Below are 16,761 nucleotides of genomic sequence, written 5' to 3'. Positions count from 1 at the left end.
AACATGAATGAAAGATAAATCATTTTGTAAGATCCTGGATTTCTGTGTGCGTTTCTCATAAGAAATTCTATGTCAGCCCCATAACTTTGAATTATTAAATCCAGAATTTTATAATACTGGTACAAAGATGGAACCATTTTACCCATAAAATAATAGTTTTAGGCAGACACTTGGCTATTACTTTAATGTTAATAAGGGGGAAAGCTTTTGATCTGAAAAAAAAAAACTCTCAAGATAAAAAGATAAGTAAGATTCCATTGCCAATTACCTAATTAGAAAATGTCCAAACTGAAGTTTTATTTTTTTTTTCAGCTAGCTTTCATGGGCCTCCAACGGAAAGCTTTATGTAAAGTTTCCCTTTTTGATATGTCATTTTCATTAACATCACTGTGATATATAACTAATAACAGTTAAGTGTAATTATGGTAGTATTTAGAAAAATAACTGTGGTAAGACAGCATTTCGTGATTGATTCTGTGCTGTTCCCCTTGTGTTTTATCTTCATCTCTGCCGGTTCATGGCTTCTCCAAAAAAGAACAGAGCTTGAGTATCACAAATTTCAGAAAGGACAAGACATCGCTCATGCTTCACATCCTTACAGTTTTGTTCCACGTTGTTTCTCCTTCATTTATGATCTAATTCTTTAGGCATTTATCTCTGAACGGAATTGATTACATCTATAATAAAGCATTGATAACATGGCCTTAGGTTTTAAAGTATGGTTGACTCTAAAAATAAAACTCCTATTCTGGGCTTCCCTGGTGGCACGGTGGTTGGGAATCTGCCTGCCAATGCAGGGGACACGGGTTCGACCCCTGGTCTAGGAGGATCCCACATGCCGCGGAGCAACTAGGCCCGTGAGCCACAACTACTGAGCCTGCGCAACTGGAGTCTGTGCTCCACAACAAGAGAGGCCGCGATAGTGAGAGGCCCGCGCACCGCGATGAAGAGTGGCCCCCACTTGCCTCAACTGGAGAAAAGCTCTCGCACAGAAACGAAGACCCAGCACAGCCAAAAATGAATAAATAAATAAATAAATATTTTTTTAAAAAACTCCTATTCTACCAATTGCCTGCTAAGTGTAGGTATCATTTTGTTTTGTTTATTGGGTTGTTTTTTTTTGGGGGGGGGTTGTTGTTGTTGTTGTTTTTGTTTTGTTTTTGCACCAGTAACCAGAAATATGCTTAAGACGTACATCCAAGTTGTATTTTCTAAGACTCAGAAAATACGCAGGATCAGGGGGTGGTATTGGCAACCAGGGGAACGTGGAGTTCCAGCTACTATTGTTTTAGTATCGTCTCACTGCTGAGTCATGAGACAGAGCCATTTCACAGAAAAGAATAAGAATGAATTTTGGGGGGACACATAGGAGGTTACTTAGGGATTTGAAAAGAGATTGAAAAAGGGAAGAGTCCAAAGAAAACTTGGAGAGAAGTTTTACAATAGAGGGCTGCGTGATTATAAAAGAATGGAGTCGTGTTCTCCTAAACAAAGCACAGAATGGTGCACGCTTGAAGAATCAAATGTGCTATAAAATTAAGAAATCACAACATATAACATATGGACAAAAATCCCAACCCACAGTTTTACTGAAAACTGAGGTTATTGTCAGAGAGCTGAAAGTTGGGAAGAAATATTTAACAGGACCCAGGAACCAAACAAAGAAGGACAGAAATATATCACATTAACAAAAGGAAGGACAAAAATTACATGATTTTCTCAGCTGACACAGAAGAAGCATGTGAAAAGAGTTAACATCCTTTCACGATTAAAAAAAAAAAAAAATCGACAAACTAGGAATATAAGGAAACTACCTCAACATAATAAAGACCATATATGAAAAGCCCATGGCAAACATCATACTCAATGGTTAAAGACTGAAAGTGTTTTCTCTAATATCAGGAACAAAAGAAGGATGCCTGGTTTCACCACTTGTATTCAACATAGTACTAAGAAAAAGAAGTTAAAAGCATAGAAATTAGAAAGGAAGAAGCAAAATTATCTCTGTTCAAAGATAACATGATCTTATATGTAGAAAACCCTAAAGACTCCACACACGTTCCCCCCCCCCAAAAAAAACTGTTAGAACTAATAAATGAATTCCCCAAAGTGGCAGGATACAAAATCAACATACAGAAATGATTTGTGTTTTTATACACTAACAATGAACAATCCAAAAAGGGAATTAAGAAGACAAAATCCATTTGCAATAGCATCCCAAAGAATAAAATACTTAGGAATAAACCTGACCAAGAAGGTAAAGACTTGTACACTGAATGCCACAAAACATTACTGAAAGAAATGAAAGAAGACACAAATAAATAGAAAGACATCCCATGCTCATGAATTGGAAGACAATACTGGTAAGAGATCAATACTATCCAAAGTGATCTACAGATCCAACCAAATTTCTACCAATCCCAAAGGCATTATTTACAGAAATAGAAAAAAAAAAATCATCCTAAAATTCATATGGAATCTCAACAGACCCAAAACAGCCAAAGATATTTTGAAAAAGTACAAAGTTGGAGGACTCATACTTCCTGATTTAAAAACATATTACAAAGGTACAGTAATCAAAACAAAACAGTGTGACACTGGCATAAAGACAGACATATAGACCAATGGAATAGAGTATAGAGCCAAGAAATAAACTCTCTTGTATATGGTCAAATGAGCTTCAACAAGGGTGCCAAGACCAGTCAATGGAGAAAGGACAGTTTCTGCCACAAATGGTGATGAGAAAGTTGGATATCCACATGCAAAAGAATGCAGTTGGACCCTAATTTTACAACATACACAAAAATTAACTCAAGATAGATTAAAGACCTCCATGTAAGACCCAAAACTATAAAACTCCTAGAAGAGAACATAGGGGGAAAGCTTCATGACATTGGACTTGGCAATGATTTCTTGGATAAGACACCAAAAGCACAGATAACAAATGCAAAAATAAACAAATGGAACTACATCAAACTATAAAACTTCTGTACTTCAAAGGGAGCATTCAACGGAGTGAAAAGGCAAACTATGGAGTGGGAAAAAAATGTTTGTAAATCACATATCTGATAAGGGGTTAATATCCAGAATCCATAAAGAACTCCTATAATTCAACAACAACAAAAAAAAACAGCCCCTTAGGATGGCTACTATTGAAAAAAAAAAAAAAGCAAGTGTTGGTGAGGATGTGGAGAAATTGGAACACTTATGCACTGTTGGCGCAAACACTATGGAAAACAGTATGAAAGTTCCTCAAAAAGTTAAAAACTAGAACTACCATATGATCCAGCAATCCCATTTGTAGGTACCTATTCAAAAGAATCTAAAGCAGTGTCTCAAAGAAGTATTTGCACACCCATGTTCATAGCAGCATTATTCACAATAGCCAAGAGGTGGAAGAAACCCAAATGTCCATCCAAAAAATGAATGGATAAAGAAAATATGGTGTGTACATACAATGATATATTATCCAACCCTAAAAAGGAAGTAAATTCTATAACATACTATACAACATAAATGAACCTTGAAGACATTACACTAAGTGAAATATGCCAGTCACAAAAAGACAAATGTTGTATGATTCTACTTATATGAGGTATCTAGAATAACCAAACTCATAGAAACAGAAAGTAGAATGATGGCTACCAGACGTTTGGGGGAGGGAGAAAAGTGGAGTTGTCATCTAATGGTTATAAAGTTTCAGATTTCTAAGTTCTGAAGCTCTTTTTCACGACAATGTGAATATACTTAATGCTGCTGATTAATGCTGTATGATTAAAAATGGTTAAGATGGTAAATTTTTTATGTTTTTTACCACGATAAAAAAATCATTAAACAGCAAGGCCCTACTGTATAGCACAAAGAACTGAATTCAGTATCCTATGATAAACCATAATGGAAGAGAATATTAAAGAAAAGAATGTGTATATATATATGTGTGTGTGTGTGTGTGTGTGTGTGTGTGTGTGTATGTGTGTATAACTGAATCACTTTGCTGCACAGCAGTAATTAACACAACATTGTAAATCAACTATACTTCAATTTTTAAATAATTAATTAATTAAAGGAATCATACAATTTAAAAAATTGTTTAACTTGTAATTTCTTTTACAAGGCAGGGATGGTTGCACTGGGAAACAAAGCCCAGAACGAGTGAAAGTTCATTTGTGGGATGAGGTGCTCCAAGGGCAGCAGTGAGGCCTGCAAGCCAGGGAGGGGCGTCAAGGAAACCTCAAGAGGAGAAACAGCTAAGGTCACTTGCGGCAGCGACTTCCATTCTGTGATTCCCAGGAGCCCAGTGGGCAGCTGGGTTGGCAGATGATCTGTGGAAGGAAGACCTGTCTTCAGGAGGGGCAAGGAATTCGTAGTGCCCCTGTGGCCCCTAAAGTTAGACTGGAAAAGCCTTTTCCAGCTCTGGTCTATGGGTCACCAAAGGGACCCCATGGCTTGTGAGGAGAAAATATTAGAACTTCTACGTCTCCATAAAATTCTCATTATTTTGAATTTTCACCTTTATGTATATTTTATAATGTATAGCGTCTAGTAGCAATAGTAGTGGTGCACAATAAATAAGAAATAATAGATTAGCAAGCATATATTGGGAGTTTATGCTCAAAATATTTTAGTGGTCAGGGTGAGCAATCTAAAAAAGCCTGGCGATACGGCCTCTAATAAACTCCTGTATTTGTAAGTAGGACCAAGAACCCCATGCCTTTGGGGATACCCATTGCCTTCGGTAGCAAACCAGCAGGATGGCAGGAGGGGAGAAATAAGATGGAGAGGGAGCTGGGTAGGCAGGGCCAGAGTTACTGGGTGGAATAAACTGCAAAGGAGGAGAAGAGGCGGGCAAGGGCCGGAAGGACAGGGAAAGGAAGGCAAGAATTTCCAACGGGCTGAGTGGTGATTGTAGAGTTTGTTGCCAAATGGCAACTTTGATCAGACTTATCTATGGTTTCCCTTGGCCTCCACATGCCACGCTCTTCCCTTCAGAAGGCAAAGCAGACTATGAATAGAAAGGGTCTCTCCTCCGGGAGACAGTTTATGTCCGTACTTGGTTTATTAATTCCCTGAATCTGTCTTAAAGGGGACCTGGGGCGTGGTAGCACCCTCAGCTGGATATTAGGCTCTCTAGGGACCTTAAACTCACAGGCACGCATGCATGCATGCACACACGCACACATACACACATGCACACATATATGTGGCCACACACGTATCCACATGCGCACATGAAGTCTGTGGTTCCAAACACCGTGGACTTATATATTTCAAGTCTTAATTGTTGAAATGTTCAATGTAATGTCTCTAGCTAGTAAAAATAAATAAGTAAAATTTTTCAAGGTATGTCACAGGCTGTATGATTCTATTTACATGAAATACCCAGAATAGGGATCCACACAGATAGAAATCAGATGAGTGGTTCAGGGGCTGGGGGAGGGGAAATGGGAGTAAGGCACAGGCATGGTAAGTTCTTCTGGGGACATGAAAATGTTTCGAGGGCTTCCCTGGTGGCGCAGTGGTTGAGAATCTGCCTGCCAATGCAGGGGACACGTGTTGGAACCCTGGTCTGGGAAGATCCCACATGCCGCGGAGCAGCTGGGCCCGTGAGCCACAACTACTGAGCCTGCGCGTCTGGAGCCTGTGCTCCGCAACGAGAGAGGCCGCGATAGTGGGAGGCCCGCGCACCGTGATGAAGAGTGGCCCCCGCTTGCCGCAACTAGAGAGAGCCCTCGCACAGAAATAAAGACCCAACACAGCCAAAAATAAATAAATAAATAAAATTTTTTTAAAAAACAAAACAAATAACTCAATTTAAAAAACAAAAACAAAAACAAAAAACCAGGAGTGGTTGCACATCATTGTGAATCGACTGAACGCCGCTGATGTGCACACTTTAACGTGGTTCATTTTAGGTTATATGATTTCACCTCAATTAGAAAACACTGTGCACCAGGAAAGCCCCTTTCCTAGGTCTGCGTGTGGGTGTGGACGGGAGGGAAGAGGGCTAGGGTCTCGGGCGTTTGACGGCCATGCCCTGCCCCGGTTCGCGGGCCGGCCGGAATTACACCCATAAAGCTGGTCTCCCAGACCGATGCTCCTCCCATAAAATGACGATGGAGCCACAGTGACGGTGTGGAACCCTCCGCTGCCTCTAAGTAATTTGCGCTGGTTGAAATGGACGTCAAAGAGGAAGCAACCAAAGGGGAAAGGAGAGCACCTGCGAGTACATGCTTGAGAGCTGTGGCCCTGGGCAATGCTCCAGCAGCCAGGACTCAGGGGGTGGCGGCAGGTGCTTCTCCCCGCCAGCCCCTCCCCCAGGTTCCGCCTGTCTCCTAACCCCCCCCGCACACGGTGCCCGGTGAGGCCAGGGGCCAGGTCTGCAGCCAGAGCCTTGCAATCCCATCGGAAGCAACATGGGAGGTGGTGGGGATGAGACCTGGCCAAGGCACCCGTCGTCCACGGCTCAGCCTTCTCTCTGAGCACCCCACAGGACTCCCTTACCCAAACCCCGTGTAGCTGTGCGCCCTGAGACAGGCTGTGCCGAGGTCCAGGGCTGAGCAGAGCAGACCAGCCCTCGGGGCTCCCTTAGCTTCTGGTCTGAGGCCTCGTCCCTCGGCCCGGCTCCATCACCTGAGAGCTGTCAGAGGAACAGAATCCCAGCCTCCGCCCCAGACCCCCTGAACCCGAATCTTTTCTTTACGTGACGCCAGGCAATTAGAATGCACATTCAAGTTTGGGAAGTGCTGGTTTAGATGCTCGTTTCCATGAATGAGAGTCAGACCAGGGGCTCCAAAGACACGCGAGGTGGGCTCCCTGCCCTTGACTTTCATGAGAGCTGGCGCTGGAGAAAATAACTCTTCAGCTGTGAGATCGCAAAGGGATCTTAGGGCTCATCTAATTCAACTCCCTCACTTAGCGATGATGACATGGAAACCCAGAGAGGTCACGTGATGGCTCAGGGAAGAAGCCAGAACTGGAAACAAGCATTCTGCCCACAAGTTCACTGTACCCATCACAGGGCTGAGGAAAGCCAGGTAGCAGTGTCTGCAAGAGAAAAGGTGACAGAAACAAGACTGCTGGGACAGGGGGCCACAGCACTGCAGACTCAGGGGTCCCTCAAAAATGTCGGGGGGGCAGATCATTTCCGCAGCCCCTTCCAAGTCTGCTCTTTGACACCGTCAAAGTTGATCCAGATAAAGAAATACTGACCCCCTTTGGCTTCTCAGCAAGAATGTGCTTTCATTCTAAGAGTGATATTCTGGTCCACGAGACCTACCGGCACAGGGAGATGGCTCAGGTGTCATTCTGTCTCATTTCTCCAGCCGGGTTCCAAACGTGAATCCAGGAGTCTAAGACACCCCCATAAGGTTTACCCCAAGGTCCTCAAAACCTTTGGCGAGAGCATCTTAAAGGAAGCAGGACACCCTCTGTGAGGATGTGTGTGGATTACAGCGCACTGTATACAGACAGGCTGCCCCAGTGCCCTGACCCACCCAAAGCTCCTCTCTAAATCCAAGCTCCGAGCAAAGATTGTCAAGGATGCTGACAGCCTCTTACTCCTCCTTTCTACTCATCTGAAGCACTGGACCACTGTAAAACTCAAACTGAAATCAACTTGAGAGAGTCCCCACAAGAGTCAGCACATTTTGTCTAAAAGCAGATAAATTAACAGTGAACACAGGCAGCTACTGGACCCGTAGTATCTGAGCACAGTTTGCTGAGCCAGGGGGCAGGAGGCTGGCAGGCCTGAGCCGGAGGTGTGTGATGGGCCTGCTGCCGCCTTTTCTTCTCCCCGCCCCCCCCCCCCCACCACCGCCCCAGTAATAAGTACTCAATTTGAGAGAGCTGATGGAAAGAGACAGGAGTGAAAAGTGGGCTTGACACATTTATGAGAAGGATTTGTCCTGGGCTTCTTAAGTATAGCGCCTGGAGTTTTTTCAATCATACGAAAAGTAGGAGGGAATGAACACCTGTTTCATGTTTCCCAAGCACACTCAGATGGTTAGACGGATAACGCACCATCAGGAACAAAAAAAAAAAATTATGGGAAAAAATGGCTTGTCAAGTTAACAAAAATTGTATACTGTTTGCAATCTACAAATAGAGAAAGAGAGACAGACACCAAATCTCCAGAGGATAGAAGTACTGTTTCTAGTTGAATTCACATTGAAGGCTCCAGAATACAGTTTCTGACATTGGAACAGAGAGTGTTTTTATGATGGATTTTTTTAACCCTTTTCCTAAAAGATGAGATTTGGGGATCACAACTTGCTCTGTGCTTTCCGATAGTGGTGACAAGTAGAAATAGTATTTGCCGGGTCCATGAGCTGGTGTTTCCTCAGAGGCAGATGGGGTTGAGGATTTGTTACTTGATCTAATGACAATGGCTTTCCAATAGCCAGACATGCACAGCATCATTGATCAGTCTGCCCTCTCCTTGTTTGCACTGAAACACTGCTCAATTTACACCAATTAAAGAATGCTTGGTTTGGGTATTGAAGAATCATTAAGGGATGCAAATCCCCAAGGGCTTCTAAAAATGACATCTGACTAGAATGGTGATTAAAGCATGAAGGCGGCATTAGTATTTGAACAGTTTGACTGATATACAAAATCATTACAACTCCTTTCCAGGAAGAGTGACATTGGGTCAATGTATGTACTTGCCTGGTCACCCTAAACAAATCTGACAAGTCTAATTTTAAGTAATTGCTCAGAGTTTAGTGGCCGCCTCTGTCCCCACAAGGGCAGCTGTCTGGATCACATCTTGTAATTGAGATGTGTCTTTAAACTCTGTGTGTCAACCCAACATGCAAATGTGCTCTCAAAAAAGGTTAGGGGTTAGTGATGCTCTGGTGAATCATTTTCCAGTCAAATTTCCACATGAAAACTCTACCGCAGCCAGTAGTCAACTCCTCAGCTGATGCTACCCCGTCACATGTAGGAAAGACTGGATGTTCCAGCCACATCGGACTCTCCAGTTTTAGGGACCATCTCAAAGTGTGTTCTCTGCACCAGCAGCGTCAGTATCGCCTGGAAACTTCTTACACATGCAGAGCCTTGCCCCCTGCCTCCCCCGACACCTGCTGAATCAGAGACACTAGGGCGGAGGGTCCTACCATTAAAGCTTTAATAAGTCCTCCCCGATCTAAAGCCCACTCCGGTTTGGGAACCACTGATTCAGACCCACTGAGCCTCCGTATCTGCGATGAAGTGGACGTCCCGTGGGTTAGTGATTTGCCTGAGGCCGTGCAGCCCAAATGGCTGTGGAGGGCAAATATGCAACTAAGTACATTACGTTCAAACCATGTAATCCTTGACTTTCACTGTTCGGTTAAAGTTTTGAAAATACTTTGCTGCCCTGTCTTTCCGTGCAGCTCTCTGCTTGTCCCTGAGAGCGTGTGCACGGTGTCCTGGAGGGATGCCTGTTTCTCCTGTTCCTCCTCCTGGACCCGGAGATAGAGACCCCCGGCCCGGCAGCCGGGTGCGACCACTGGGCTAGCTGTTGTGGAAGCGTTGTCAAGCTGGAGATCTCATCGCCAAGGTGCAAGCCCTGAGAGGTCCCTTCTTTCGTCCACGGGGCTCGTGGGTACCCATGTGGACAACAGCCCTCCATCACCAGGGGTCCCTGAACCACCGTGAGGGACCCCCACTGGCTGTGTCGTGAGAACCACAGATGACGTGAAGCCACAGGCACTTGGGGAACGTTTGTTACCACTTTATAACCCAACATATCTCGGGACCCTTTGGGCCTTCCGGACGGTCCCCTTGCACCATTAAGAGTGATTGACGCGGAGGATAGAGAAGCTTCTTCTCTATTTGGAATATAATAGAATTTCCAGGAAGGCATAAGGACAGGAACCGAATTTGAGTTACTAACCAAACAACAGTTTTCTGATTTAATTTTTTTTTTTACACGTATCTTTTGCCACTTTATCCCAGTCCAACAACGCTTGAGCTATAAGGAGCCGGTTAAGCACGAGCAAGGAAATCGAATCAAAACTGAAAACTAAGGGCCGGCTCATTCGCAGGCTCCAGGAGCTTGAGTTCCATGTGCCTGAGCAGGCAGCTCAGCCAGACGGTGACAGTGTGAGAAAAAAGGTTTGTTCCAGCTCGCCCGGCTCCCAGCAGATGGACAGAGCTGGTTCACACCACTTGCTCCCATGCTCTTTGCTTCCTGGACACCCAGCCGCCCAGGTGAGCCCGTGCACCCAGCACCCCACGCTCCCCTCCCCTCCCCTCCCTCTCAGTCCCTCTCCCCCGAAGGGATGCTCAGCCTTTCAGCCTTTCATGCGGCGCCCTGTGCGGGGCAGGGTTAAGATGTGCCTCTGAATGGAGAGGAGTAGACAGGAAGGATTAATAGCAGCGGCAGAAGAGTGATACAGCCCGAGCAGAACAAAACGAGGGCGACCCAGACGAAACAAAGCCCCACAATAGATCAGCTCTGAAAAGTCATCGGGCAGCTTTGAAACCCAGGCCTCTGCGGTCCCGGGCAGTTTCGCAGCCACGGGCTTTCAAGACACATGAATGGAAGCGGAACAGTAACTCTTTCTCCCAACCCTTTTCAGGGGTCTTGTCGGCCGAGAAGGATTTACCATTCAATTCCCATACTTTTATGTGGGAAATTAGGAATTGGCTCCTGAAAAAGAAATTGCCTTTTTAAACTCTCATAAATTGTGGCGATTTTATAGATGCACCCAAATTTCTTCTTTCTTCTCTTCTTCCCACTTAGAGTTCATTTTTTTTTTAAAACTACTCATTAAACACACACACACATACGTTTCCATCTTCCCTCTTCTCTGGAATATTTTCTGCAGAAAATCTCCAACCAAAGAGGTATCTCATCTGTCCGCTCCATATACTGTTTGGTTTTGGTCCTTAACTATTTTTTCATTTTATCACAGTTCATCAGAGACCCAACTTCTTTTTTGAATAAAGAGACCTATCCTTTCCAGATATTAATCACTGCATATTTGGAAAGGTGGCAGGTGTTGGGCAAAGCTGGTGCAAAGGTCAGAAGCAAAATAGGATGTTTTCTTGATTCCTGACTCAGCAGGCATGTACTGCTGAGTGACTAGCCCTGAATACGTGCTACTTTTGAATTGTCTGATGAAGACAATCAAGTCTTCCTGGAGGAGAGCTCAGTAAGCCGTCCCCATCTAGAGGTCTTGGGTTTGCAGGAGCGCGTAACAGGCTCTTTTCCTTCTCAGAAGCCAGCAGTGTTTGGCCATGTTCATCTCATTAACCTTCCCTATCTGTTTCCACAGGACAGAAAGGAAGACTTGAAAACTGAGAATTCCCAGCCTGGGACTCAGCTCAGCCCAGCTTGGGCTCTGAGCCGGCACATCTGACATGGCTCTCCAGGCCTCTCCCAGGGCGCACACAGGGAAACCTTGCCCCAGGAAATCCAGCCGTGTTTGACCCCTGCTTTTCCCTTCCCTCTCCTGCCCCCAGGAGAGCCCGGCTCCAAGGCCAATGTCCGGGAGCAGCTGTGGTGACCGCTGGCCATTCTCCAGGGTGGTCAAGCGCACCCCAAGTCCTCGGAGATGACTTCAGGGTGAGAGATGGAACGGGGGAGGGGAGAAAGGAGGGTTCCCCCCTCAGCCCGTCTGCAAGGCCAGGCTGGGGCACGTAACCATTTCCTGATGTGCAGAAGCTAAAACCTGGACTTCCTTTCTCATTAGATTGTTCAGATATGCAAACACTAACCCAACAAAAGGAGTCTCGCAATATACTTCACTTGGACTGTTTCAGAGCCTGATATCACTCCTCTAAAAAAAAAAAGAGAGACATCAAAAATAAATAAATAAAATAAAGAGAGAAATCAAACAATTTCCTATTTCTGAGGACAGTGTTAAAAACCGTAGAAATTTGCAGTATTATGTGTATCAAATCCACACACTGTAAACCTAAACTTATACAATGTGATGTCCTTTTATCTCCATGAATCGGGGGAGAAAAGAAAACCTTCGAAAGAAAATCCCAATAATAACTGCACGGACATCAGAAAGTCTGGGAACTATGCTGTTTCCTTCCTGAGATAACTCACTTGTTCAGAGTTATTGCAGAAGGAGTCAGGATACTGCTCTTCAAGAGGTAAAATCACACTTAAAAAATTGATATTCGCGGGAAAGGATGGTCCTTAAACACGGATTTCACTTGCTTGAGAATAATAGGTAGGCGGCTTTTGTGGGTTGGGTAGGTTTTATAAATTACCATTTCCATTTCCTCCTTTGCTGCCTCTGCACCAGAGGTAGAAATTCCAAAGTCCAGGCCCCTTAGACGCTTTCGAAAGCCCCGCTGCAACTACTCCAACCCCTTTCACCAGCCTCGTCCACAACCGCAAACCACGAATGTGGACCAGAGGATGGCACCACCGAACTCTCACCAGCCTTTCGCAGCCTGCTTGCAACTAGACGGCAATGGTCTAAGAAACCTTCTGGCAACTTAATTCTTCAAACTACTGGCTTGGACTTATTTTTTTAATGAATTCAATACTGTGTGATTAGAGAAATTCTTCAATGATTTTTAAAGATAAATTTTCGCAATCACCACTGCCAGGATCAAGATAGCCTGCGGCAGCTGTGGGGAGGCTTACCTTTTCAGGGTCCTGTCTCCATAAAGCAGTAGAGGTGACCTTATACAGGAATCAGGTGACTTGTCTGCCCCCCTCCGCACACAGACACTCCTTGTGAACTCAACAGCTTCTAGGGCACAGAGAGTGAAACCCAGATCCGGTCCCACTGGTACTGCCCACCTCCTAGTGCATTCTCCCCTCCTCCACCCCTGTCTTCAGTCCCTCAGATTCTTCCTTGTCCTAGGGCTTTAGCACATGCTCCCCTCTGCTTGGACGCCTGCCTTCGTGTCTCCTTTAAGGCTCAGCACGTAGGCTTCCCTGAGCACGCTGGCTAAAGTAGCTTTCTCTCGCCCATTTCTCTCTCCCCAGCCCCAAAGATACATCCTTCACAGGAACAGAGCCCAGTCTGTAGGTGGAATGTCTTAATTTAATGCCCGTCTACTTGTTTTGGTCCATCTCCCCTACTAGAAGGTAGGGACACAGTTCCAGGAAGATAGAGACACGGTCCTCCTGTTTACCATCACCGGTAACGTGCCCATGGCTGGCACACGGCTGGTGTTCAATAAATACTTATAGAAGGAAGGAAAGAAGGAAAACAATGAAGGAAGACAAGATATTGACTTGAGATCAATGCTCTACTTCCCCACCCAGAAATGTCTTGTATTACTCAGGGTAAAAACCTCAGCTCTTAGATTAAACAGACCCCAAAATACAGTGGCTCACGAGATGGAATTGCTTTCTCTTTCACATAACTCTGTGGAGTGGACAGTCCAGGCTGGCAGGGTGCTCCGTTTCACACGGTGATGAAGAGATCCGGATTATTTCCCTATCGTCGTCCCGCTGTCCTGCGGGGTACCGCGCATCTGCTCGGTTTAATGGGGGGGGGGGTCGCCAGCACATCCGGGTTCCGGCCCATGGGGAGAAAGAGAGAGAGACTAGGAAGAGCGATGCCCGGTGAAGACAGGAAACAGGAGCTGTTCCCATCAGTTCTGCTCACATTTTATGGGCAAAAATGTAATCTTAGGTCCAGACAGGGAAGCTGGGAAGTAAAGCCTCTAGATGAGTGACTTCACATCCAGGGAGAAAAGAAGACAGCTTTGGAGAACACTGGCCGTCTGCCGCGGGTTCCCAGACTCCTCTCTGAGTAGAAAACATCCTGGGGCCTGTCCAGGGAGCAGAGCCTGTGTGCAGACTGTCTTTGATTAGAGGAAGGAGACCCCCTACCCGGGATCCCCGGCCACGCGGCGGAGGTGTGGGGAGCTCGAGGGGCAGCAGGACCTCAGGGGTGGCAGTCACTGCAGGGGACGTCAACATGCCCAACCCTCCCCTTCCTCGTCGGCTCTGAAGCTCAGAAAATGTCCAGATGCATTTTTGTTTTCACACCTAAATTTTCCCATTCAGCTCTCCGCTCACCATGCAAGAACACGCAAGCAGCAGGTGACCAGGGCTCGCACTGCCCTAATTTGAAGGAAGGGAAATGGACAGACAGACTGCTTCCATGTCCCCAAGACAATCCCAGTTTAGCAGCTTCCTTCCGTGGGATCTTGAGCAAATTACTTATACCCTTAAGACTCATTTTGCTCACCTCTAAAATGGGAGCTAAAATACCTTGTCCCATGGTTATTATTAGAATTAATTTAGCTCATGCAGGTAAAGATCTTAGTTTTTTAAGAAACACCTGGCGTACAGATATCAATTCATTTTCTTCTAGTTGGTGGCTTTTCTCTTGCTAAATCCCAGCCTAATAAACCATTTCTCTTCCTCAACCTATTCAAATTCCCCCAGATGACACCCTACAGCCTCAAGTCTTCTCTGAAAGAGTCCAGTAGCTTTGTCTTCCTCTCTCTTCCCAACTCCTGTCCCATCCTTATTTATTGAATGCCTTGTGCTATCCACTGATTGTTTCCTACGTTTGCGTCCAGTGTCACTGGATAGACTGCAAGCTCCCTGAAAGCAGCAGATACCGTGTTGATTTTGGTAGCTCGTAACATCTGACACAATGGGACTGTACAGTATTCACTCAACAAACATGCCATTGAGTTATGGAAATGTGAACAGATTAATGCGAGGTCTGCATGACCTAGAAAAATAAATTCTTTCAGCAGGTTCATGCCAAACATCAGTTGATTTAGGATTTCTCTTTTTAAAGAGTAAAATATTCTGCTTATGTGGACTGAATGACTACCTCACTATCCCTGTGTAGAAGCCGAAAGTGTTGCCTAAAATTATATTGGACCTTGGGACTTCTGGGAACTCAGGATACTGCCTTCTGGGTGGTGTTTATTCTGTGCCACAAACACCTGAATGACTGAAGTTGAAATCAATCCAGATTCTGTGTCTGGGGTTTCAGCACTTTGTGGCCTGGCACGTGTGACTGAGAAAAATCCGGGGAATGCTTGGCCTTTCGTTCCTCTGAGAATTATGACATTTTCCAAGAAAAGCTAAATAGCTCACTCCTGTCTCACCGCCTCTTCTTCCAGCCTGGTTTCCTGAGGATATTTTTTAGCCAGACTGGTGTGTGCTTTTTAATAAGCTGCTGGAAACTAAGAGTTTTAAACTTAAACTTATACCGAATGAGTGCATCACCAAATGAAGAATATTATCCTGATTTCATCTATCACGGACGAAAAACACATACACAGGAATGGTGGCCACTCGGTAGCTTTTGCAGAAAAATTCCCCAGAGTATAACCCAGATCCGCATGAAATCTCTCAGCGCTCTTTCTGAGGGAAGCTTACTAATAAGTACCATCAGGTAACAAAGCTGTTATGTTGGGTTTTTTTCTTTCTGCATCGCTTTTATCATCAGAAGATAGGGGAACTTCATATTTCAAGGGCTTTTTGCACAGGAAATCCTAGTGTGGCTTTCACACACACTGATGTCTCTTGGGGGGAAGTACAGAGTAACCCTGAAAACCTTGGGCAGAGCAGCAAAGCTCACCCGGATGGCATCCATCAGGGGCTTCCAGAAGGAGAGCGATGAGTGTATAAGCCACCCACTGAGATGAATGTGCTCCAAGCCATCTGAATCCTTGGACCTTGTTTCCAAGAAGAGGCGAAGCCATGAACTGCAGAGCTCGGAGCCCAGATTCACTCCCCGAAATACAAGCAATAAGCTTAAATGCAGACAAGGAAAATACTTGGTTTGGCTTAAGTGGACAGTTCAGGCCAGTGTGAACCGGGCAGGCAGAAGAGCCCGAGAATCTATAAAAGTTCTTTAGAAAAGACAGACACTGGTCAGCAGAGGTGGCCTGGCAATGTATAAACGTGCCCTGCCTCCCAAGCTAAAGACAAAGCCCCCCAGTATATCCCAGTTGTCCCTGGAACTTATATACGACAGTGAGACATATTTTTTAACTTCTGTATTTTATGTTCTCTATGGTTTTTTCATGGAGATGCATTTTTTTCATAATCAGGACAATAAAAAATTAAAATTACAACCTTTAAAAAAAAGATAAAACCCTACCCCTTCCTCAAAATGATGAAACCAGCAAAGGCTCCCAAGAGCTGTTGAACTGGGCCTTCATCACAGAGGAATAAAAATGAGTGGGGGGCCGGGAACGGACCAGCGGTCCCCTGAGCACAGAGCAAGGGTAGCATTGGCAGAGCAGAAAGCAGTGCTGGGGAGAAGGGTCTCCGCGGCCACATTAAGGTGCTGGACCCTTTCGGGCAGGCTGTGGGGAGCTTGCTGAACTGGCCTGCGGATGGGCAGGTCCTTGTGGCCCCCGGAATCCGGGAGGCACTGAGGGCTGGCCAAGCAGGATGGCAGGGTCAGAGGGCACGCAGAGGAGGTGTGCTTTTTTTATCACGTAGAGTGATGCACGTGTGGTGAGCATGCATACATCACGTGCCTTATCAACGAGCAACTGAGTCATAGGGAGCGATGCAGCCTGAAGCCCCAGGACGTTTAGTCCAAAAGTGTGCAGGTGACAAGGCACCATCGCTGATGCACTAAGCGTGGAAAAGACGGCAGGTCCCGCGGCACTGCCTTCTGACCACGGTGGCAGTCAGGGTCCGGTGGCGACAGGAGGTGCCTTCAAGTGGGTGACTGGGAAGAAGGTAACGGGTGGTCTGTTTATGGAAGGGTTCTTAAGATTAGGAAAGCCAAACCCAGGAAGAGAAGTTCTCATCCCGGGCTTGAAGCAGCCGTGGGAAGGACTGACTCCTAACCAACAGAAAAGCAA

General features: G+C 45.5%; 1 long non-coding RNA gene across 10 annotated transcripts in view; it reads right to left on the bottom strand.

The window, feature by feature from the left end:
• Positions 1-16,761, bottom strand: part of LOC309612132 — an 86,683-nt gene that overhangs the window by 19,883 nt on the left and 50,039 nt on the right. Inside the window, exons 14-15 of one of the 10 annotated variants that reach the window (XR_014234976.1) lie at positions 12,599-13,440; positions 104-11,771 (exon numbers count right to left, since the gene is read on the bottom strand). The exons of 7 other annotated variants lie outside the window; for them this stretch is intronic. This is a non-coding gene — a long non-coding RNA (uncharacterized lncRNA). Of the gene's footprint in view, positions 1-103; positions 13,441-16,761 lie in introns of those variants that run through there. 2 more of the 10 variants (XR_014234977.1, XR_014234992.1) reach the window with 2 other exon arrangements.

The sequence above is a fragment of the Balaenoptera borealis genome, assembly GCF_965194805.1.
Source record: "Balaenoptera borealis genome assembly, chromosome: 15".
NCBI lineage: Eukaryota > Metazoa > Chordata > Mammalia > Artiodactyla > Balaenopteridae > Balaenoptera > Balaenoptera borealis.
Note: the sequence above shows the minus strand (reverse complement) of the source record. Positions and strands in the feature narration are given on the sequence as shown.